This window comes from Eubalaena glacialis, chromosome X (assembly GCF_028564815.1).
Source record: "Eubalaena glacialis isolate mEubGla1 chromosome X, mEubGla1.1.hap2.+ XY, whole genome shotgun sequence".
NCBI lineage: Eukaryota > Metazoa > Chordata > Mammalia > Artiodactyla > Balaenidae > Eubalaena > Eubalaena glacialis.
The window spans coordinates 40,072,530-40,099,069 of NC_083736.1; positions in this window are offsets into that span (position 1 = coordinate 40,072,530).

Below are 26,540 nucleotides of genomic sequence, written 5' to 3' on the forward strand. Positions count from 1 at the left end.
TCAATCTCACTTGTCTAAAATTTCCTCAAGAGAAAAAGTGAAGAAGATAGAGATGCAATATGGTATCACGGGGAAACATGGGCTTTGGAGTTGTATAGACCTTGTTAAAATCTCAGGTTTGTCGAGAACTAGCTATGGCTCTTGAGGAAATTACTGAATCTGATTCTCAGATTCTTTCTTGTATTTCCCTTCAGGGGAAAATTTTTTTAATCTATTTATTTATTTGTTCATTTTTGGCTGCTTTGGGTCCTCGTCGCTGCGCAAGGACTTTCTCTAGTTGCAGAGAGCAGGGACTAATCTTTGTTGCGGTGCATGGGCTTCTCATTGCGGTGGCTTCTCTTGTTGCAGAGCACAGGCTCTAGGCACGCGGGCTTCAGTAGTTGTGGCATGTGGGCTCAGTAGTTGTGGCACACGGGCTCAGTAGTTGTGGCACACAGGCTTAGTTGCTCCGCGGCATGTGGGATCTTCCTAGACCAGGGCTCGAACCCGTGTCCCCTGCATTGGCAGGTCGATTCTTAACCACTGTGCCACCAGGGAAGCCCCCCCTTCAGGGGAAATATTGTTATCTGTTGCAGCAAACCACCCCAGAACTCAGTGACTTAATACAATAAAAGTTTATTTCTCATTTCTGACATGATCTCATGCAGTTTGGGCAGCTATCCTGGGCAGCTTCTCTCTAAACCAGGGGTTAACAAACTACAGTTCACAGGCTAAATCCAGCCAGCCCCTGTTTTCATAAATAAAGTTTTATTGGAACATAGCCACACCCATTCATTTACATATTATCTATGGCTATATGAGCAGAATTGAGTTTTTGCAACAGAGGCAGTATGGCCCACACACACCAAAAATATTTACTATCTGGCCCTTTATAGAAAAAGTTCACCAACCCTTCCTCAAAGCAATACATTGGGGATCCAAGCTCCTTCAATCATGGTTCCACCATGATGGAGTCTTTCACTTCTAGCCACTCAGACAGAGAAGAGAGAAAATTGTCTCTGTAGGCAGACTGTCAACTTTACTGCCTTCTTCCAGAAGCGAAACATACCACTTCTCATAGTTCATTGGATAAAACCAGTCACATGGCCAACAAAACTGCAAAGTGTGGTAGGAAATACAGAAGACATTTTAAAACTTTCTATTAAATGGGAGAAATAAAATGAAAATGCTGAATTTCAAAAAACCCCACATATAACATTGATAATAGAAATATTCATACCCTTAAACACTAAAATTGATAAAGATAAAAGCATGAAAATATCCAACTCAAAAGGTAAGGAAAAAACCAATAAAGCAGAAAGAACAAAATACTAAAAAGTAGAGTTAATGAATGAACTAATATATAAATAATAAGCTGGTTCCTTGAAAAAAAATAGACAAACTACGATCTAAACTAGTGAAATGAAAAAAGGAAAAAATGTGAATAAAAGTGATTACTTATGGCAGTAGGGTGAAAGGAGTATGTACAGATAAAAGGGATGGAAGTAGCCCTTCTCTGAATATAGTTTTTAAATAAAGTTTTGACTTTGAACTGTGTAAATGTCTTATACACACAAAAATCAATTTATACCAAAAAGAAAAAGTATGCAAAACTTAAAATTGAGCACAGATAACCTAATTTCATATGAAATGGGTAATAATCACACAAAGAAAAGAGTTACTGCAAGGGATTTTTCTCATAGATATCTGTACATTCTTAAATGTTTACAGAGCATATACAGACAGATTTGTGTGTTAAATAGTTAAGACAAGAAGAACAGCAAAGAAAGCTTAAACTTAATTCAGTCGTTAAAACAGTGAGAATATTAGTATTGCGGTCTTGCAATTGTACGTATATTGTAGAATAAGCAAGGAAGTAAACAGTTAATCTTTTCAGGGACCAATATTTTAAGTGTTAGGGAAAAGAACAACAAATACAAAAGCAAATTAAAAAAAAAACTCTGTAGTATTAAATTTTTATTGGAGGGCTTCCCTGGTGGCGCAGTGGTTGAGAATCTGCCTGCCAATGCAGGGGACACGGGTTCGAGCCCTGGTCTGGGAAGATCCCACATGCCGTGGAGCAACTGGGCCCGTGAGCCACAATTACTGAGCCTGCGCGATTGGAGCCTGTGCTCCGCAACAAGAGAGGCCACGATAGTGACAGGCCCGCGCACCGCAATGAAGAGTGGCCCCCGCTTGCCGCAACTAGAGAAAGCCCTCGCACAGAAACGAAGACCCAACACAGCCAAGAATTAATTAATTAATTAATTAAAAAAAAATCTTCCAACAAACAAAAGCTCAGGACCAGATGGCTTCACAGGTGAATTCTATCAAACATTTAGAGAAGAGCTAACAGCTATACTTCTCAAACTCTTCCAAAATATAGCAGAGGGAGGAACACTCCCAAACTCATTCTTCGCGACCACCATCACCCTGATACCAAAACCAGACAAAGATGTCACAAAGAAAGAAAACTACACGCCAATATCACTGATGAACATAGATGCAAAAATCCTCAACAAAATACTAGCAAACAGAATCCAACAGCACATTAAAAGGATCACACACCATGATCATGTGGGGTTTATCCCAGGAATGCAAGCATTCTGCAATATACGCAAATCAATCAATGTGATACACCATATTAACAAACTGAAGGAGAAAAACCATATGATCATCTCAATAGATGCAGAAAAAGCTTTCAACAAAATTCAACACCTATTTATGATAAAAACCCTCCAGAAAGTAGGCATAGAGGGAACTTACCTCAACATAATAAAGGCCATATATGACAAACCCACAGCCAACATCATCCTCAATGGTGAAAAACTGAAATCATTTCCACTAAGATCAGGAACAAGACAAGGTTGCCCACTTTCACCACTATTATTCAACATAGTTTTGGAAGTTTTAGCCACAACAATCAGAGGAGAAAAAGAAATAAAAGGAATCCAAATCGGAAAAGAAGAAATAAAGCTGTCACTGTTTGCAGATGACATGATACTATACATAGAGAATCCTAAAGATGCTACCACAGAACTACTAGAGCTAATCAATGAATTTGGTAAAGTAGTAGGATACAAAATTAATGCACAGAAATCTCTTGCATTCGTATATACTAATGATGAAAAATCTGAAAGAGAAATTAAGGAAACACTCCCATTTACCATTGCAACAAAAAGAATAATATACTTAGGAAGAAACCTACCTAAGGAGACTAAAGACCTGTATGCAGAAAACTATAAGACACTGATGAAAGAAATTAAAGATGATACAAACAGATGGAGAGATATACCATGTTCTTGGATTGGAAGAATCAAAATTGTGAAAATGACTATACTACCCAAAGCAATCTTCAGATTCAGTGCAATCCCTATCAAACTACCAATGGCATTTTTCACAGAACTAGAACAAAAAATTTCACTATTTGTATGGAAACACAAAAGACCCTGAATATCCAAAGCAATCTTGAGAAAGAAAAACGGAGCTGGAGGAATCAGGCTCCCTGACTTCAGACTATACTACAAAGCTACAGTAATCAAGACAGTATGGTACTGGCACAAAAACAGAAATATAGATCAATGGAACAGGATAGAAAGCCCAGAGATAAACCCACACACATATGGTTACCTTATTGTTGATAAAGGAGGCAAGAATAGACAATGGAGAAAAGACAGCCACTTCGATAAGTGGTGCTGGGAAAACTGGACAGCTACATGTCAAAGAATGAAATTAGAACACTCCCTAACACCATACACAAAAATAAACTCAAAATGGGTTAAAGACCTAAATGTAAGGCCAGACACTATCAAACTCTTAGAGGAAAACATAGGCAGAACACTCCATGACATAAATCACAGCAAGATCTTTTTTGATCCACCTCCTAGAGTAATGGAAATAAAAACAAAAATAAACAAATGGGACCTAATGAAACTTAAAAGCTTTTGCACAGCAAAGGAAACCATAAACAAGACCAAAAGACAACCCTGAGAATGGGAGGAAATACTTGCAAATGAAGCAACTGACAAAGGATTAATCTCCAAAATTTACAAGCAGCTCATGCAGCTCAATATCAAAAAAACAAACAACCCAATCCAAAAATGGGCAGAAGACTTAAATAGACATTTCTCCAAAGAATATATACAGATTGCCAACAGACACATGAAAGGATGCTCAACATCACTAATCATTAGAGAAATGCACATCAAAACTACAATGATGTATCACCTCACACCAGTCAGAATGACCATCATCAAAAAATCTACAAACAATAAGTGATGGAGAGGGTGTGGAGAAAAGGGAACCCTCCTGCACTGTTGGTGGGAATGTAAATTGATACAGCCACTATGGAGAACAGTATGGAGGTTCCTTAAAAAACTAAAAATAGAACTACCATAGGACCCAGCAATCCCACTACTGGGTATATACCCTGAGAAAACCATAATTCAAAAAGAGTCATGTACCACAATGTTCACTGCAGCTCTATTTACAATGGCCAGGACATGGCAGCAACCTAATTGTCCATCAACAGACAAATGGATAAAGGAGATATGGTACATATATACAATGGAATATTACTCAGTCATAAAAATAAATGAAATTGAGTTATTTGTAGTGAGGTGGATGGACCTAGAGTCTGTCATACAGAGTGAAGTAAGTCAGAAAGAGAAAAACAAATACCGTATGGTAACACATATATATGGAATCTAAGAAAAAAAAATGGTTCTGAAGAACCTAGGGGCAGGACAGGAGTAAAGATGCAGACACAGAGAATGGACTTGAGGACACGGGGAGGGGGAAGGGTAAGCTGGGACGAAGTGAGAGAGTGGCATGGACTTATATACACTACCAAATGTAAAATAGATAGCTAGTAGGAAGCAGCCACATAGCACAGGGAGATCAGCTCGGTGCTTTGTGGCCACCTAGAGGTGTGGGAAAGGGAGGGTGGGAGGGAGATGCAAGAGGGAGGCGATATGGGGATATATGTATATATATAGCTGATTCACTTTGTTATAAAGCAGAAACTAACACACCATTGTAAAGCAATTATACTCCAATAAAGATGTTACAAAAAAAGAAAAAAAAGTCTTTAAAAATTCAAAAAATAATAATAATAATAATAAATTACATGTGCGCTTAACCAAATACAAAGGAAAGCCTTTCAGAAATAGGCTTGAGGTCAAGGATGAAATGGTAACATCTGCTTGAATCCTAAGCTTTACATTGTACACAGGTACACTGTTATTCTTCTGTCATTTCAGATAACACTAATGACTAAAGCTTAGAATAAGGTCTAGAATGTGGTAAACACTATGGAAGTGTTTTACCTTTATTAACTTATTTAGTTCTATAACAGCCATACCAGGGCAGTCATTTTATCATCCCCATTTTACAGATGAGGATACTGGGACACAGAGGTGAAGTAATTTACCCAGGGTCACACAGCTAGTAAAAGGTAAAGCTGGGATCCAACACCATAAGGTGTTCTCCAGAGTCCAGGTCTTAGCCTGAGGCCATGCCATATCAGATGCTGAATCCACTTCCCATAACACAGATAAAACCATCTGCTTACATAGATATAAATGAAGGTAAAGGCAAACTTAAGAAAGATTAAGTGTTGAGGGTTTGGGGGTGTTTTTTTTTCCTGTAAAATATAAAGGGATATAACCAAACTGGAAACAGTGCTGGGAAGACAGTGGTTCAAAATTCACTCCTTTTAATGTGTAGACTATTTTACTGCTGTCAAGTTTACTGTCTCAGTTTTCACATGGCCAATGAGAACTCAAAGCCTCTATGGATATGCTATTCTGTACTGCTCCTCGGGCCTTGAGTAGCTCTCAGGCTCATCAAGCCAGCTGCAAAGTGTAGCTAATCAATTACAGCAGCCAGAAATAGTATATATTCATGAGTACAGCAGTGGCCTTTAACCCACAGTGCAAGACCATTTCAGAGGATAGAAAACTAAACCTTGCAGCTCTATCTCAACTTTCACCCTGATTTCCCATTCTCAGCTGCCCCAGGGAAGTCATTTTCAGCTTAGTCTCTTGCTGATAGTCACCTGTGTCACAAAACTATTACCTACCATGTGCCTTCCTATTTAACTCAATGTGTCCTGAGCCTGATAACAGAGACTGCTGGGGAGCCGCTCGGGACTAGAGTTAATAGGGAGGCTCAATTGCATTTCACCCCAGAGGGGGCTGCTTACAGGTCAGTGCTGAGATAATCAGCCAAGCAGCTTATGACTTAGCCCATCCCTGCTGCTGCCGCTGGTTGTTTCATAACCTGGGAAAATTCAAAAACATTTATTGACAAATAAAAGTGACAACTGAAATGCTAGGAAAACTCTCTCCTTATTTGCTTCATCGAGATTGGACACAGCAAGTAACATTTCCCCAGACAGGGTTTTGTTTTTCCTTCCAATTCCTCCTTTCAAATATTTTATGTTAAACCTCAGTCTTTGAGACTGAGAAACAATGTCAACAACAGCTTTCCCTGCCTGAGATAGCCACGCCTTGATCTGCAACAGAAAATGCCAGTGATAATAAGGCCTAATTGATTGCTTAAGAGGAAAAAAGATGTGATTCATGCTTTTATACATTTTTAAGGTCTTAAATTTATTTATCTCTTCCTAAGCCAAGAAGTAATTCTATAGAACTATTATGTAAACACAGTCTTGTTCCAGGTACCGTGGTTTACATAGAATGTATCTTTATCAAATATATACCAGATATGTTACACACTAAGGATTCAAATAGTTAAGACAATCCTGCCATCACAGGTTTTGATTGTCAGCTACATACTTCTCCACTGTCTGACCTTCAGTCTCACCTAGAATCATAGATTATACACAAAAGGGCTACCAATCTGGGGGCAGATCCCTCAAAGGGAAAGAGAAAAGGTATCAAAGTGACTTCCTACTCTTTATCCTCTCTTTGTCCAATGGAAGGGGAAACAAAAGGATAGAATGCTTTTCATTGTACTAGGAGGCCTTAAACATCAGAAAACAGAGTTTGGATGTACAGGTATCCCCTGCTTTCCAAAAATTTGCATGAAGCCACTTCACACAACAGGATGAGAAGGAAACTACCGGAGGCTGAGGACAGAAGCATCCAAAATACTTGGAAAACATGTAGAGCTTGAATACTTTGTCTTTCCACCAACCAGAGTGGGAAAACCTTGTAATTCACAGGACAATGAATTGAGTACTCAGAGTACTCAGAAAAGTATAGCCTTAGTAGTGGGGGAGAAAATTAGTTTTGGACTAAAGGCTGATCTGGTAACAGCTAACAAAGCTTATAAGCAAGCTTTGAAAGGATTAAACTGTTTCCAAGTAATCAAACTACATCCAAGAACAAAGTTCATGAGTATTCATAGGACACAAAAATATCCAGCACCCAACAAAATAAAATTCACAATGCCTGGCATCCAATTAAGAATTACCAGGTCTTCAAACAAGCAGGAAAATGCAACTAATAATGAGGAGAAAGTCAATCAGTAGAAACAAACCCAGCAGTGACATGGATGTCACAATTAGTAGACAAGAATATTAAAACATATTATAACTATATTTCATATGTTTAGGAAATCAGAAAAAAGACTGAGCATGTTAGATAGAGACATGGAAACAATACAAAGCCCCAAATTAAAATTTTAGAGATGAAAACTACAATGTCCAAGATGAAAAATATACTAGACAGGGTTAACAGCAAATTAGACACTACAGAAGAAAGCAATAGTAAACCAAATCATTGCAATAGAAGCTATCAGAAATGAAATATACAAATAAAAGACTAAAAATACAGAGTGTTAGTGAGCTCTAGGATAACTTTAAGTGGCCTAATATACATGTAATCAGAGTTCACAAAAGAATTGAAAAACATGAAGAAATAATGGTTGAAATTTTTAATTTAATGAAAACTACAAACTCACAGATCCAAAATGTTCAGTGATTCTTAACCACAAGAAATATGAAGAAAACCACATTAAGGCATATTATACTCAAAATACTAAACCAGTAATAAAAAGAAATCTGAAAACTAGCCAGAGGGTAAAAAGATACATTATGTACAGTAACAAACATAAGAATGATAACAGACTTCATTTAAAATAATGCAACCCAAGACAGTGGAACAACATCTTTAAAGTATTAAAAGAAAAAAAAAACTCTCACATGGAATTCTATACCTAGTGAAAGTATCTTTCAAAAGGGGTAAAAGATTTTCTCATACATACAAATTCTGAAAGAATTCATTATCAGGAGACCTGCACTACAAGAAATATTAAAGGAAGCGCTTTAGGTAGAAGAAAAAGATCTATACAAGGAATGAAAAGCACCAGAGGTGGTAAACAGGTGTGTAAATATAAAATACTTTCGTTGTTATTTTTAATCTATTAAATGATAACTATTAAAAGCAAAAAGAATAACAATGTATTGTGACTTTATAACATATGTATAAGTAAAATGACACAAAGGCTGAAGTGGGAAGATGGAAATACATGATTATAAGGTTTTTATACTACATGAGAAGTGGTAAAATATTACTTGAAGATAATTAATTCAAATTAATTCAAGATAAAATTATAGCAAATAATCCAACAAAGGAGATAAAAAGAAATACTTTTTAAACTCCTCAATTAAACAAAAAGGAAGAAGATAAAAAGAAAAATGGAACAAATAATAGATGGGACAAATAGGAAAAAAAGGAAGGGTAGAAGATTTAAGTGCAATTGTATTAATAATCATGTTAAGTATAAATGGTCTAAACACCTCAATTAAAGGCTAGACATTTCCAAATTGGATTGAGAAGCAAGGACCAACTAGCTATATGATGCCTTCAAGAAACCCATTTTAAATATAAAGACAAATAAGTTAAAGTAAATGGATAGAAAAAGATATACCATGCTAACACTAAGCAAGAGAATGTTGGAATTGTTACATTAGTACCAGATAAAGTAGATTTCAGAGCAAAGATATTACCTGGGATGAAGAGGGGCATTTCACAAGGATAATGCTGTCAATTTATCAAGAGGACATAACAATTCTAAGCATTTATTTATCTAATAATGGAGTTTCAAAATACATTAAGCAAAACATGATAGAACTAAAGTGATAAATAGACAAATCTACAATAATGAGGGTTGGAACTTTCAACACTCCTATCTCAATAACTGATATAAAAGATAGACCAAAAAAATCAGTGAGGACATAAAAGACTTGAATAACACAACCAATTTCACCAAATTTTTATTTACCAAGATAGACCATATTCCCAACCATAAAACAAGTTTCAATAAATTTTTTAAAATTTAAATCATACAAAGTATCTTCTCTGACCACAATGAAATAGAAATCAGTAACAGAAAGATATCCAGAAAGTCACTGTATATTTAACTATACAGTTAAACTAAATAACATGGTTCTTATTAACCCATGGGTCCAAGAAGAAATAATAAAGGAAATTTGAAAGTATTTTCAATTGAATGAAAATGAAAACACAACATGTCAAAATTTGTGAGTTGCACTAAATGCCTATATCAGGAAAGAAGAAAGGCCTCAAGTCAATGACCTCGACTTCTACCTTAAGGAACTAGAAAATATAAGAGAAATTAAACCTGGAAATAAGAATACAAAACCAAATTAATGGAGGAAATTAATGAACCCAAAAGCTTGCTCTTTGAGATAAAAAAAAAAATGAAGGTGATAAACCTCTAGCCAGACTAATCAGAATATAATTTAAAACCACCATGTAAGGAAATATTCTGAACAACTTTTTTTTTTATTAATTTATTTTTTATTTATTTTTGGCTGTGTTGGGTCTTCGTTTCTGTGCAAGGGCTTTCTCTAGTTGCGGCAAGCGGGGGCCTCTTCATTGCGATGCGCGGGCCTTTCACTGTCGCGGCCTCTCTTGTTGCGGGGAAACAGGCTCCAGACGCGCAGGCTCAGTAGTTGTGGCTCAAGGGCCTAGTTGCTCTGCGGCATGTGGGATCTTCCCAGACCAGGGCTCGAACCCGCGTCCCCTGCATTGGCAGGCAGATTCTCAACCACTGCGCCACCAGGAAAGCCCCTGAACAACTTTATAAACAAAACTCTAGGCTCAGATGACTCCACTGGTGAATTCTACCAAACATTTAAAAACAAAATAATACTAATTCTATAAAACTCTTCCAGAAAATTAAAAAGGAGGAAATACTTCCTAACTCTTTCAATGAAATAAGAAATAGCCTGATACCAAAACCAGGCAAAGATTGTTTTTATAAAAATTACAGAACAATATTCCTCATGAACATAGATGCAAAACTTCTTAAAATTTTACAAATTTAATTCAACAGTAGATAAAAAGTTAATATGCAATGATCAAGTAGGTATTATTCTCAGAGTGCAAACTTGCTTAACATTCTGGTTTAACAAATTAAAAAAGAAAAACAAAATGATAATCTCAATAATTGCAAAAAAAAAAAATAGACAATTCCAACATCTATTCTCAGTAAAAACTCTCAGTAAACTAAGAATAGAAGGAAACTGTCTCAAACTTATAAAGGACAGCTTTGAAAAAAATCTAAGTAATATCATACTTATGGTAAAATTGAAAATTGAACTTTTCCCCTAAGGTCTTAAAAAAGGCAAGGATATCTACTCTCACCACTTCTATTCCACATTAGACTGGAAGTTCTAGCCAGTACAACAAGGCAAGAAAAAAGAAAAATCATGAAGACTGGAAAAGAACAATTAAAACCACCTTTATTAGCAGATGATATAATTGTCTATGTAGAAAATCCTATATTATCTTTTAAAAACAGGTATAAGTGAGATTAGCAAAGTGGCAGGATACAAGGTTGTATTAGTCAGCTTGAGCTGTCGTAACAAAATACCATAGACTGGTATGTGTGTGGGGGGGGGTAGGGGGGGTGCTTAAAAAAACAAAAATTTATTTTGTCACAGTTCTGGAGTCTGGATGTTCAAGATCAGGGTGCCAGCAGGGTCGGGTTCTGGTGAGAGTTTTCCTGACTTGCAGATGGCTGCCTTCTTGCTGTGTCCTCACATGGAGGAGAGAGAGCAATCTCTCTCTCTTCCACTTCTTATAAGGCCACTAATCCCATCATGATGGTGCCACCCTCATAATCTAATCTAACCCTAAATACCTCTCCAAAGCCCCATCTCCAAATACCATCACATTGGGGGTCAGGGGTTAAACATAAGAATTTGGAGAGATAAGGTCAATATACAAAAATCAGTTCTGTATGTATGTGTGTGTAATACATACAAATATACAATTGGAAATTGAAATTAAATAAATAATACTATTTACAATAGCATCAATATATGAAATACTTGGGGATAAATTTGATAAAATGTGTGGACCTGTAAACTGAAAACTATAAAATATTGCTGAGGGAAATTGAAAAAACCTAAATAAGTGGAGAGATATCATATTCATTGATTGGAAGAATCAATACTCTTAGGATATCAATTCTTCACAAACTGACCTACAGGTTTAACACAATCTCAATTCACTCAATTGGAGGTGTGTGTGTGTGTGTGCCTGTGTGTGTGTGTTTGAAAAATAACAAGCTGATTGTGAAATGTACATGGAAAAGCAAAGGATCTAGAATAGCCATAACAACTTTGGAAAATGAAAATAAATTGGACAGGGTATACACTATCTGATTTTAAGATTTAGTCTAAAACTACGGTTAAGAGAGTGTGGTATTGACATAAATATAGACAAATAGATAAGTGAAACAGAACAAAAATAGACTCACACAAATATGGTGCAGTGATTTTTGTCAAAGGTACAAAGTCAAATCAATGGAAAAAGGATGGCCTTTTTAACAAATGATGCTGAAATAATTAGATATGCATATAGGAAACAAATTAACCTTGACCCAAAATGTATTAGTTTTCTATTGCTGCATTAAAAAAATTACCTCAAACTTAGTGGCTTAAAATAACACCCATTCATTAACTCACAGTTCTTTAGGTTCTTACCTACTTCTTAGTCTGGGTACATTATGACTGGATTCTCTGCCCTATGTCTTAGAAGGCTAATATCAATGTGTCAGCCAAGCGGTGTTATCATCTGGAGCCCAGACTCCTCATCTAAGCTCATGTGGTTGTGGCAGAATTCAATTCCTTGAGGTTGTAGGACTGAGGTCCCTGTTTCCTTGCTGACTATCAGCCAGGAAGCACTTTCAGCAACTAGAAGGTATCAGCTCTCTTTGACACATGGCCTCTTCCATCTTCAAAGCTAGCAAAGGATAAGCTCTCTTATGTTCAACTTCTCTTATTCTTTCAATCTTTTACTTCAGGAAAAGCCCAGGCCTTTTTAAGGCCTCACTCTATTAGGTCAGGCCCACCCAGGATAGTCTCTCTATCTTAAATTCAAATGATTTGGGATATTAATTGCATCTGCAAAATCTCATCACAGTAGCACCTAGATTAATGTTAGAATAACTACGAAAAGGTGTGTACACCAGACTTCTTGGGAGTCAACTTAGTATTCTGCCTACCATTCATAACTTGTACCATTATAACTGAATCATAATGTGACACAGACCTAAATGTACAAAAACCAAAACTATAAAACTTCTAGAAGAAAATATAGGAGAAAATCTTTGTGACTTGGGTTAGGCAAAGATTTCTTAAGTATGACACCAAAGCACAATTTATAAAAGAAAAACTGGATAGACAAAGATTCACAAATTAAGAACTTGTCCTCAAAAGACACTATTTAAAGAGTGAAAAGGCAAGCCACAGACTAGAAGTAAATATTCGCCAGTTGCATATTTGATAAAAGACTTGTGCTCAGAATATATAAAGAACTCTCAAGTCACAATAATAAGAAAATAAGCCAATTAAAAATTGGGGGATGGGAATTCCCTAGCGGTCCAGTGGTTAGGACTCCTCGCTCTTACTGCTGAGGGCCTGGGTTCAATCCCGGGTCACTAAGATTCCACAAGCTGCACGGTTCAGCCAAAAAAAGGGGGGGGAATTTGAATAGACACTTCACTAAAGAACAAATATGTATGGCAAATAAGCACACAAAGAGATTTTTCAATGTCATCAGTCATTAGAGAAATTCAAGTTAAAGCCACAATCAGATACATTATGCACCTATCAGAATGTCTAAAATTAGAAATACTGATAGTACTAAGTATCAGCAAGGATTGGAGCAAGTGAAACTCTCCAACTCTTAATGGGAATGTAAAATGGTACATCTCCTTTGGAAAACATTTGACAGTTTCTTAAAAAATTAAACATATACCTAAAGTATGACTGAGATATCCCACTCCTAGGTATTTACCCAAGAGAAATGAAAACAGGAACTCACAAAAACTTGTATACTACATTCATAGCAGCTGTATTTGTAACAGACAAAAATGAAACAACCCAAATGCCCGTCAAAAGATGAATGAATTAACAAACTGTGATATATGCATACAATGGAATACTATCTAGTACATAATAGAAAGGAACCAACTTTTGAAACACACAAAATGGTTGAAATCTCAAAATCATTATGTCAAGTGAGAAAAGCCAGACAAAAGAGAGTACATACTGTATGATTCTATTTATTTAAATTTCTAGAAAGTTTTAACTAATCTATAGTGACAGAAATAAATCACTGGTGGATTGGGAAAGAGCAGGAGAAAGAGGTTACAAAGTGGCATGAGGACACTTTTGGGGGTGATGATATGTTTTTTATCTTCATTGTGGTGATGATTTTATGAGTGTATGCATATGTCAAAATTTATCAATTTGCAAACTTTAAATATGTTCAATTGTATGTCAATCACCTCTCAAAAAAGCTTTTTTGATTTTTACAATGATGAGATCATTAGTTTATGCTCTTTTGCAAATTGCTTTTTTCACTAACCAACATATCAAGGACAACCTTCCTACCAATTCACTTAGACCTGTCTCAGTCTTTTAACTAGATGCATTAATTCCATAATATTAATCTACATTAAATTTTAAATCATTCCTGTATTGATACAAATTTTGATTGTTTGAAATTTTTGTACTTATCAGTAGCTCTGTAACTATCATCCTGTCAAATAAATTCTTAAGTACTTGAGCACGTATTCTGTTGCATCAATGGATACATGAAATTTATGTTGCTGTTTATTCCCAAAATACTTCCAAAGAGGTGCCTATTCATACTTTCTCCATTTCTCCACAACTGTACTAACACTGAATCTTACCCATCTTTTTAACTTTTACCAATATGATAGGTATTAGTTTTCTAGAACTGCCATAACAAATTATCACAAACTGAGTGGCTTAAACAACAGAAATTTATTGTCTCACAGTTCTGGAGCTAGATATCTGAGATCAAGGTGTCAGCAGGGTTGGCTCTTTCTGAGTGCTGTGAGGAATAATTTTTTCCATGCCTCTCCCTTGTCTTCTCATGGTTTACTGGCAATCTTTGGCATTCCTTGGCTTGTAGAAGCATCATTCCCAACCTGCATTCATCTTCACAGGGCATTCTCCAACTGTGTGTCTATGTCCAAATTTCCCCTTTTTATAAGGATACCAGTCATATCTGATTAGGGGTCCACCCTACTCTAGCATGACCTCATCGTATATCTGCAATGACCCTATTTCCAAATAACGTTAAATTCTGAAGTATTGGGAGTTAGGACTTCAATATGTGAATTAAATGGAGGAAGAATGACTTTGAGGGCAGAGGCGTGTATGCAGAGGCTGATGGGGCTGCCACTGATATCACCAACCCAGAAGGTACAGGTCCAGGGGGCAGGGCCACCTCCCAGGCCAAGAGGGCAGGAGTGTTGCCCAGTGTCTGAAGAACAGAGCATCAGCCGAAGAGGATTATTCTCAAGTCTTAAAATCTAATAAAATTTACCCTTCTAGGTTTCAGACTTGCTTGGGACCTGTAATATCTTTTTCCTTCCAATTTCTCCCTTTCAGAATGGGAATGAGTATCCTATGTCTGTCTGTTTCACGGGTTCACAGATGGAGAGGAATTTGGCCCCAGCATGAATCATACCTCATCCATACCAATTTAGATGCTATTGTAGATGCGATTTTGTACTTACAGTTGATATTGGAATGGGTTAAGACTTTGGGGGATGTTGGGATGGGATGAATGTATTTTGGATATGACATGAATTTGTGAAGGCCAGAGGGTGGAATGTTATAGGTCAAATTGTGTCACCTTAAAATCCATATGTTGAAATCTTAACCCCCAGTAGTTTAGAATGTAACTTTATTTGGAAATAGGGTCATTGACGATATAATTAGCTAAGATGAAGTCATCCTGGAGTAGGGTGGACCCCTAATCCAATATGACTGGTGTCCTTATAGATAGGAGGAATTTGGACACAAATACACATAGTAAAATACCATGTGAAGATAAATGCAGAGACAAGATGGAGGTGATGCTTCTACAAGCCAGGAAATGCCAAAGATTGCCAGCAAACCATCAGAAGCTAGGACAGAGGCATGGCATAGATTATTTCCCATAGCACTCAGAAGGAACCTACCTTGCTGACACCTTGAGGTGGACATCTAGCCTCCAGAAATGTGAGACAATAAATTTCTGCTGTTTAAGCCATTCAGTTTGTGGTACTTCATTATGGCAGCCTTAACAAACGTACAATTGGCATAAAATAATATTTTATTATTGCTAAAATGTTACATTAGTCAGGGTTCTCCAGAGACAAGAGAGAGGAATTTATTATAAGGAATTGGCTCACATGATTATGGAGACTGAGAAGTCCTAAGGTCTGCAGTCAGCAAGCTGGAGACCCAGGAAAGCCAATGGTGTAGTTCCATTCTGAGTTCAAAAGCCTGAGAACCAGGAAAGCCAGTGGTGTAAATTCCAACCTGAAAGCCAGCAGGCTGGAGACCCAGGAAGAGCCAATGTTTCAGTTCAAGTCCAAAGGCAAGAAAAACTGACATCCCAGCTCAAGCAGTCAGGCAGGAGGAGTTCCCTGTTTCACAGCCTTTTTGTTCTATTCTGGTCTTTGACTGTTTAGAAGAGGCCAACCCACATTAAAGAGGGCAATCTGCACTACTCAGCCTACAGATTCAAATTTTAATCTCATCTAGAAACACCGTAGCAGACATACCCAGAATAATGTTTGGCCAAATGTTTGGGCACTCGGTGGCCAGTTGAGTTGACATATGAAATTATGCATCAAAAGTGCACATTTTAGCATAAATAAAATTGTACAATTCTGACATGTTTATTGGTGGGGTTTTTTTGCTTCTTTTGTGAATTGCTTACTCATATCTTTGCCCATTTTCCTATTGGAGGACCCATTTAAAAGCTCTGTGCTTGTTTAATTAAAAGGCCATATAACAATTAATAAGCATGTTGAGAGCAGATACAAGCACCCATAATTCACAACTATTTTTATTTTCAAATGTTATTTTTCATCATGCAAGTTCATTGTTGGGCTTCCCTGGTGGCGCAGTGGTTGAGAATCTGCCTGCCTGCCAATGCAGGGGACACGGGTTCGAGCCCTGGTCTGGGAGAATCCCACATGCCACGGAGCAACTAGGCCTGTGAGCCACAATTACTGAGCCTGCGCGTCTGGAGCCTGTGCTCCGCAACAAGAGAGGCCGCGATAATGAGAGGCCCGCGCACCTCGATGAAGAGTGGCCTCCACTTGCCACAACTAGAGAAAGCCCTCGCACAGAAACGAAGACCCAACACAGCCATAAATAAATAAATAAATAAACCCAGAAGTTTAAAAAAAAAAAGAAAAGAAAGTTCATTGTTGCATGATGGCAGCCATAATATACAATTTTGTATATGGTATTTTGATTTATTTTACATCAAATATTAAAAAGTCACTTAACATCCTATTTTAAAATAAAAAGGGGGAGGATGAGGCAGTTTGAAAAGAGGGCACTTGTTGAGATATAATCCAAGGTGAAAAGAAAGCTCTTATAACTTTACTATATTTCTTTCCCCCTCTTTACTTCCCATGGAACTGTTTTTATCTCATTACTTTGCTACTCACTCCAGAAATGGTCCAGGGCAAAGATTAAATAACATAACAAACCCGCGAGCTTTGACTCCTTCAGTAAGTGCTCGCTGGGGACAGGCAACTTGCACATTGGAAAAATACAAGCAGGGCATAATGCTGGCCCCTGGCAATGCTGACACTTTGTGTAAACTTTGACAAGGCAAGGCAGGTTCTGTTCTCAGATATAACCTAGCAAATTCTGCTCACTACAAATGGGTGCTACATATTCTAGTTTGAATGGAGTTAGGCCCAGACTATAAAGTTCTGGAAAACCATGTTTTGTTTAAAAAAAAAAAGTCACACCCAATCAGGTCTGAAAGTCACACACACAGCAAAGGACCTTTCAGACATGCTGAGCCCAGTCTGTCTGAAAGGCTGCCTTTCTCCAAGGGCTCAGGTTACTTCCCCTGTACCCTAAGCAGTTATTTCTTGAAAGACACAGCTACAGACCAGCTTGAGCCCATTCTTCTTGAGCAAGGCAACCTAGGGCACTGGAAAAAAGCTGCACTTAGATTTAGAGACCCAGAAAGCTGGGGAAGGGGAATGACATCTTCCCGTTCATACCTGTAATGAGTACTGGGACAAGAATTCTAGTCACTGTTTCCTCAAGTGTTAAAAGGGATTATTGGCTTGAATACCATGTGTTTAAACCTAAGGTAATCTCTAATGCTATGATTCTAAGTCTACTGGTTATTAAATTGAGCTCAAATCGTGGCTTTGCCTCTTATTAGATACGTAATCTTATTAAAATATTTAACTATCTGTGCTTTTTTTACAGATAAAGAACTACCTCATTTACAAGTTGTAATGTTTGTAAAATGTTGAGCACAATGCCTAGCATATAGCAACCAATTAACAGTAGTAACTGGCATTTTTATTATCAAAAATATTAATTACCTTTTCACTAATGTAAGCCTTTCCTTTTCCATTTCATAAAATTATAAAAAATGTTAAAACTACCTGGTCTTAGAGAGTAGTAACCCAACTTGCTAATCTTACAGATGAGAAATCTGAAAGCTACATCTGGTCAAATCACCCAGCTAGTTAGTTCTAGAACCAGAACTGGAAGCATGGCTTCCTGACCTTCACCTCTTACTTCTACATCCCTCTCCAGTTTCACTTCTGGTCTGCCTTATTCCCAGACTAGGAACTCCCAACAGGCTGTGTTCTGGTGTCAAAGCCTCCGCCTTCCCTCAACCTTTCGAAAGGTTCCTCCAGGGAGAGAGGATGAAGTCTCCTTCCGCTTTACTCCTGATCCATGCCCATTCCTAGCAGAGTAAGGCCTGCCCATCCTAACCTCAATTCTCTTACTTCCCCTGGACGTTCAGTCAACCAGAGCAGCTCCCTGCTCTAGTTCTCTCTCTTCCTATCACCTGTGCCCTGCCATAACTCTCAGAATAATCCATGTGTCTGGTCACAGGATTGATCATCCTCATTTTGATTTAAAATAACTAAAATTATTTTCCCAAAGGCAGTAGCCAATGTCCTATGGAGGAAGAAAGAACACCTCTCTCTCTGCTTAATTCATGGATTCTCCCTCCTCCCTATTGGTAAAATCTAATCAGAGGACTTCTCTGACATCTTGCTTCTCCATTTAGTTCCTAAAATGGAATCCATATGAATATGGATATCCCCAGGCACATTCCGGGTATAGAAGAAGACAACAAAGTCTGGAAGCGGTTATAGATTCTCATCTCCTTTTTACATCATAGATAGAGAAACTGAGGCCCAGAGGAGTTAAATGACAGCCTCTTTGATTCAGGAATTACGTGGTGGAGTTTACTGGATCAGACACTAAGAGAATTAGTAAACAAGCTCTAGAAGTTCAGTGCTTCAGAAACATCTGCAATATTTTTCATCTTTTCTTTCCTGGATGTAAGTAAAGAAACAGGAAGATATATGACAAGCTGGCAGTGTCAATGGAAAGACATGGCAGCAATGCAGGAATAGATCAAAAGAGGTTTTTTTGTCCTACCTCCCTCTGAGCTTACAATGGACTGTGGGAAGGGTAAACAAGTGCAGCACATCCCAAAAGAGCAAGCGTCTGGATCACAGGTTTCGGAAGGGACTACAGTCTGTGTTTTCTGAGCCTTCTGGGGAAACTGGAACACATGGGCCTAAAAAATCAGCTTGCATAGCCAAGTTCATCACCAGGGAGTGTGAGCTTGCCTTATTTATGACCGCTGAAGTTCATGTCAGTAAGCAGGATGAGAATTTAGAGCACAGCCTATACCAGGATCCCCCAAAAGTTTATATGTATATGTATAAATACACACATATCAGTGCCTTTTTCTTTCTGGTCATTTTATCTATTTAACACTATTAGAGGTAGCAGAATTGAAGAAGCAGTTCTGGGGCATGGACTTAACTGTTCTGTATGACACATTCTTGAGGGGAAACACAGTTTCATATTTCATTAAACTAGTACGTGGGGGACTTGCAAGAGGGAACACTCATAAATGTTCTAACCACACATTGGACTACGGACATGACAGGACTGAAGCCCAGATTCAAGTACATAGTCCAAGACACAAAATTCATTTCACTTCCTTTCTTATCTAGCTATTCCTCCTCTGTCTTCGCCTTTTGGAACTTTGCTTTGCTGTATACTGTGTAAGTAAAGGTCAAAAAATAAAACTTCTACACTAAACAGATTTAATCAGGATCATAATAAAAGTATATATGTATAGGTAGTAGATTAGACAAACTCATCTCAAATATATTTTTAAAGGCACAAAGCCACACAAGGATTGGGTGGACAGGAGAGGACACAACAGTAACAAAATTTTGGAAACTGGAAAGCTGATGGGCAAACAAGGGGAAGGAATTTTAGGAGACACAAGAACACTGAATCTTAAGCCAAGCAATGAGGAAACACCACAAAGTACATCAATTTACACAACAAAATCCCCAATGTCAGCATCATGTACCTCTGGAGGTGGGGAAAGGAAAGATCCAAAATAAGGAAGATGAGTTTTAAATCTATTTAGGCAGCAATTAGGTCCCCAGGTCCAGTCCTTCAGTCCTTAAAATTTCTTCCACTCACCACAGAACATTATTGGAGATTTATTCTCTGGAAAGGTCAAAAGTAGAGTCTTTGTGGCCTGGTGTCCTCCTGTTCAGTCAAGATGGAAAGAGACAGATTAAGTGGGTATATCAATACTGGATGGTGAGCTCTGTCCAGTCTTCTTCCCTACCTACTCTCAGAATACTGGTCACCATGCCTTTACCCTCAAGGAAAGCTACTGGAAAAGCCTTCACTAAAGAATATGACCAACACAAGAGGAAAACCTAATCAAACTTTCCCCAAAGAAATGGCCCAGCCAGATAACCCCAGAGTGACATTGACAGTTAACAAATCCCACTCGTGCTAAAGCACCTTTTTAGTGTCCCTCTTGTAAATGTAAACAAACAACCAAGGATCACCAGATAAGCAGGAAAAAAGCAATCAGAGGCAACAGGTACTTTGTCTAAACTTTCATCTCCCTGAATAATCAAAGAGCTGCAAAGATACTGCAACCTTGAAAAAAGAACAGGAAAAAGAGGAACAGAGATTTAAAGGAAGGATTTCTAAAAGTCAAAAATATAAGTACATGTATATGTTATAAGTATACATATATATATATAAATGCATATATTTAATCATCTCTTATATATACAAGTTTTCCCTCTAATTGGTCCTTGTGGTCCATGCCCAGTGACTGCTGTATGACTAGATTTTTTAGGCACTTCAGGGATGAAGATTGCATACACAAAATCCCAAGATGGAACCCATGTATGAGTCCACTAAAATAGTGTTCTCATAACAATTACTATAATATACACCCCATTTATTGAATGGCTACTATGTACTAAGAATTAAGCTGGGTGTCTTTAATACATTCTCTCATTTAATCCTCAAAACCCTGCAAGGCAGTATAACTAGGGAGGTTAAGAAACTGGCTGGCACTCGGCTGGTAAATGAAGGAGCTATGGTACAAGCCCAAATCTCCCCAAGTCTAAACCCTTTCAAGGGTAACAGGGGCAGTATGAAATTCATTCAATGGCTGGCTCCATTACCAGTAGATTTAGGGTCTTTGCTTAGGCACAGCCTGGCTGGTCTGTCCTTGTCATGTTCTCTTGTTCACTCTCTTCCTCCATGTTGAGTCATCCATGCACAAACCAGTCTTCTGAACACTAAACACTTCATCCATGATCAGGATAATGCTATCATTTTATACACAGAGATACACACACACACACTCATGCACACACACACATTTTTGCATTTATCTTCCTTAGTTTATTATTTCTCTTGTCCCTCAGGAATTTTTTTCCCCAACTGTATCTGGGCACGTAAGACTGACAAGGCCTGGCGTGATTTTAAATCCTGATATTCAGAGCCCAGAGTTGTCATCCTTTCTGCTGAGTTGGCCATTCTGGTTAGTAATTATTTGGCTTTTTAAATTGCTGAGTCAAATAGCCAAAGCAATCCTGAGAAAGAAAAACAGAGCTGGAGGAATCAGGCTCCCGGACTTCAGACTATACTACACTACAAAGCTACAGTAATCAAGACAGTAAGGTACTGGCACAAAAGCAGAAATATAGATCAATGGAACAGGATAGAAAGCCCGGAGATAAACCCATACACATATGGTCACCTTATTGTTGATAAAGGAGGCAAGAATATACAATGGAGAAAAGACAGCCTCTTCAATAAATGGTGCTGGGAAAACTGGACAGCTACATGTAAAAGAATGAAATTAGGACACTCCCTAACACCATACACAAAAATAAACTCAAAATGGATTAAAGACCTAAATGTAAGGCCAGACACTATAATACTCTTAGAGGAAAACACAGGCAGAATACTCTATGACATAAATTACAGCAAGATCCTTTTTGACCCACCTCCTAGAGAAATGGAAATAAAACCAAACATAAACAAATGGGACCTAATGAAACTTCAAAGCTTTTGCACAGCAAAGGAAACCATAAACAAGACGAAAAGACAACCCTCAGAATGGGAGAAAATATTTGCAAATGAAGCAACTGACAAAGGATTAATCTCCAAAATATACAAGCAGCTCATGCAGCTCAATATCAAAAAAACAAACAACCCAATCCAAAAATGGGCAGAAGACCTAAACAGACATTTCACCAAAGAAGATATACAGATTGCCAACAAACACATGAAAGAATGCTCAACATAACTAATCATTAGAGAAATGCAAATCAAAACTACAATGAGATATCATCTCACACCAATCAGAATGGCCATCATCAAAAAATCTACAAACAATAAATGCTGGAGAGGGTGTGGAGAAAAGGAAACCCTCTTGCACTGTTGGTGGGAATGTAAATTGATACAGCCACTATGGAGAACAGTATGGAAGTTCCTTAAAAAACTAAAAATCGAAGTACCATACGACCCAGCAACCCCACTACTGGGCATATACCCTGAGAAAACCATAATTCAAAAAGAGTCATGTACCAAAATGTTCATTGCAGCTCTATTTACAATAGCCAAGACATGGAAGCAACCTAAATGTCCATCGACAGATGAATGGATAAAGAAGATGTGGCACATATATACAATGGAATATTACTCAGCCATAAAAAGAAACAAAATTAAGTTATTTGTAGTGAGGTGGATGGACCTAGAGTCTGTCATACAGAGTGAAGTAAGTCAGAAAGAGAAAAACAAATACCATATGCTAACACATATCTAAAAAAATAAAATTGGTTCTGAAAAACCTAGGGGCAGGACAGGAATAAAGACGCAGACGTAGAGAATGGACTTGAAGACACGGGGAGGGGGAAGGGTAAGCTGGGACAAAGTGAAAGAGTAGCATTGACATATATACACTACCAAATGTAAAACAGCTTGTGGGAAGCAGCTGTATAGCACAGGGAGATCAGCTTGGTGCTTTGTGTCCACCTAGAGGGGTGGGATAGGGAGGGTGGGATAGGGAGGGTGGGCGGGAGACGCAAGAGGGAGGGGATATGGGGATGTATGTATACATATAGCTGATTCACTTTGTTATACAGCAGAAACTAACACACCATTGTGAAGCAATTATACTCCAATAAAGATATTAAAAAAAATTTAAAATTTAAAAATTAAAAAAATAAATTGCTGAGTCAACCTCAGACAAAACTGGCCCTCCTGTCAGTCTAGTAGCAGAAACACAAAGTCCAGGTTACAACATCTGTTCCGCCAAGTTAAAGGCTATTGTAAATTGGTGGTTTATTCAAATGAAGCTTTAAGACTGGTATAGAGTTCCCAGTGACACAAGTCCCATTTTTATGGGATGTAGCAGGAAAATTATCATGACCTAAACTCCTGCCGGCTATCAGCGTGCTGGCCTTCCCACCTTTTGGCCAGCTCTGAAGACGCACAGGACCCTGCTTCATGAAGGGTTGGGAGCACATGACTACAGCTTTACAGGGCCCCAAACTAAATTTTCTCAGTGCGCAGAGTTACTGAGGCTTTGAGAATTGAGTCACGTTGACCCATCACACAGATATTTTCTGAAGATGGAAAGTACTAGCCGTAGTATCTGGGCACCTGTCTCCTGTCACAGAAGATGGCTTGCTCCTCATTCTGAGATGTACTGTGGTTTTGGACTTCTGCTCATCTAGCCCCTGCTTCAGGATCTCTCTTATATCCATCGTTATCTGCGGGGGATAGGTCGCAGGACACATATCCCCACCCCACCCATAGATACCACAATCTGCAGATGCTCAAGTCCCTTAAATAAAATGGTGTAGTACGGTCAGCCCTCCACATCCACAGGTTCCACCTTCATGGATATGGAGGGCCAACTGTATTTCTAGGATTAACAAAAGAGGATGGTGTGGTGTATCTCCTACTTAACAAATACATTAAAGTATGATTTTAACCCATTCTGTTTTGCACAGAATTTTGGACAATTGTTGGTTCAAGGATCATTTACATCAGAATCACCTGGGAAGCTTGGAGCTTAGGTTAGGGTCTCCCAGAAGCAGAGCCCAAGGTTTTGATATAGGTAGTTTATTTGGGAAGTGAACTCAGGGAGTAGGAGTAAGAATTGGAGAAATAAAAGGGAAGGAGGACAAAACAATACAAGGATGCACTATCAAGCTGGCCACTGCTCCTGGTGACTGGTGCTTGATTTTGGACAGCTCTCTAAAGTCCCGGATGGAATTGGTCTCAGACCTGTTCACCTGAGGACAAGAGAGGGAAGCTTTTATTTATTGGATTTTATCTCCCATTGGTCAAGGATTGCCCATGGGGTGTTAATTCCGCCAAAATCCTGAGATATTCATGTGGCATTGTTGAGTGGGCTGCAGCAGGCATTCTGTGCTATTGTGTTGAAGAAACCTGGGACAAGAAGCCAGAAGTAGAAGGTGCTGGCTGGGGGTGAGGTGCTGTCCAGGTGCATCTGTATGAAATGGACCAAAATCTGCTTAGAACTGGTTGACATCAGGCTACTGGAGTCCAAGATGGGGCCAAAATTATAAGCGCAGCTCAAAATGTCAGTTCCTGGTGATCTATTCATTGTTATGAGTTGAATTGTGTCCCCTTCAAAATTCCTATGTTGAAGTCCGAACTCCCAGTATCTCAGATTGTGACCTTATTTGGAAATAGGGTCAGTGCAGACATGCTTAGTTAAGTAATTCTTAACTTAAGTTAAAGTACAGTGCAACCACAATCCAATATGACTGGTATCCTTATAAAAAGAAGAAATTTGGACACAGACACACACAGGGAGAACACCATGTAAAGATTATAGTTATTTTGCAACAAACCAAGGAAGTACCAGAAGTTAAAAGAGAGCTCTGGAACAGATCCTTTCCTAGCACCCTCAGAGGGAGCGTGGCCCTGCTGACACCTTGATCTCCGACTTCTGGCCTACAGAATTGTGAGACAATACACTTCCGTCGCTTAAGCCACCCAGTTTGTGATACTTTGTTAACAGCAGTCCTAAAAAACAATACACCCATGATCTATTGCGTCACTGGCCATGGCGGTATCATCTGCGCTTCTGCATTTCTAACAAGGTCTGCAGGCAGTTCTATGTGCACTCGTTTAAGAAACTTAGTCTAGAGTGAAATAAATAATGTAGTGCCTGCACCCCAGGGAGAGCAAATCCAAAAGGGCATGTGAAAATCTAAAACCATGCACTGGGTGCAGAGCAATATCAGATGTAGGGAATTCCCTTTTCAAATGTCAATTCACGTAGCACAATTTAGCCTATGGTTGTTACTCAAAAACAAGGACTGGAAAAATAATGAAGGACCAGACTACAATTTCACCCCCAGACTCAAAACCTCTGCAAAGGGCAGAGTAGATCGATTAAGGTCCACCATGCCACTGTACTTTCTCAGTCTCTATCAAAACATTGATGTGTGTGTGTGTGCATACCTGCAAACATATACATATATGTGCGTACACATATACATAGGATCAGGTATAACTTATTGAGAAATAAATAGGAACTAAATGAAAATGCTGTTTGGAAAAGACAGCACATTAACCTGTTATTCCAAAATGCAATGGAAGTGTTCAGTATATGTAAATGCTAAAGAAAACACAGAGCAAATGGAAGAGATGGATTGGGAAACACTAAAAAGAGGACCATCGAAACCATCAACAAATGCTTATTCTACCTTTGTAAGTGAGTAAAACCATTTGAGGGCAGGAACCACGTCTATCCCCCTCTATAAGAATAGACACTCAGGGGAACTTCCATGGTCATCCAGTGGTTATGACTCCATGCTTCCACTGCAGGGGGCACGGGTTCGATCTCTGGTGGGGAAACTAAGATCCTGCATGCCGCACGGCCAAAAAAAAAAAATAGAAAGAAAAAGAGTAGACACTCAGTAAGTGTTTGCTGAGTGCAGAAACTCTGAACAGTCTCTGAGACACAGAGTTCCTGCTCTTAGAAGATTTGGATTCTTGTTCCAGCTTAATGGTCCCTCTACCATTTTTCAACCACTCTGCAGATTGGTTTGTCTGTGCTCCCATCTCTTGGGCACTATGCTTCAAGCTCAGGTAGGAAATGACTTTGAACTCTGGATTTGGTTTGTTCCATCTGGTAGCAACTTCTTACAAAGCCTGCAGTTCATTATATGCCCAGCCTACCCCAGCCCCAGTGCCAACCTGAGTGAATGAAGTGTCCACCATTCCATGGGAATTTTCTCTTGACCTCTGGTGTGACGAAGTACTCAATAAATATACTAATGAAGTTTTAGGGAATGAACAGACAGGTGAATAGATATGGCACAGGAGAGCACTTGTCACATGAACAACCATTTTTAGGGTGAGGGTAATGTAGGCTGGAAGAAGATGACCACCACTTGAGAGAGTACTTTCATATTAATTTTTTTGAAACAGTGGACAACCAAGGTACATGCAAATTGAAAACATGGGGAAGTTGAAAATAAGAGTCTTAAAATGAAACCTGCCTAATACAGAGGAGAGAAGAACAGATTCAGAGGGATATGTAGAGAAGTAAACCATTTTTTCTCTTTTGGACAGGAGGTGTGGGGAGAGAAAGAAGACAGAGGTGTAATAAAAAGCCCAGAGGGTAGTTGTC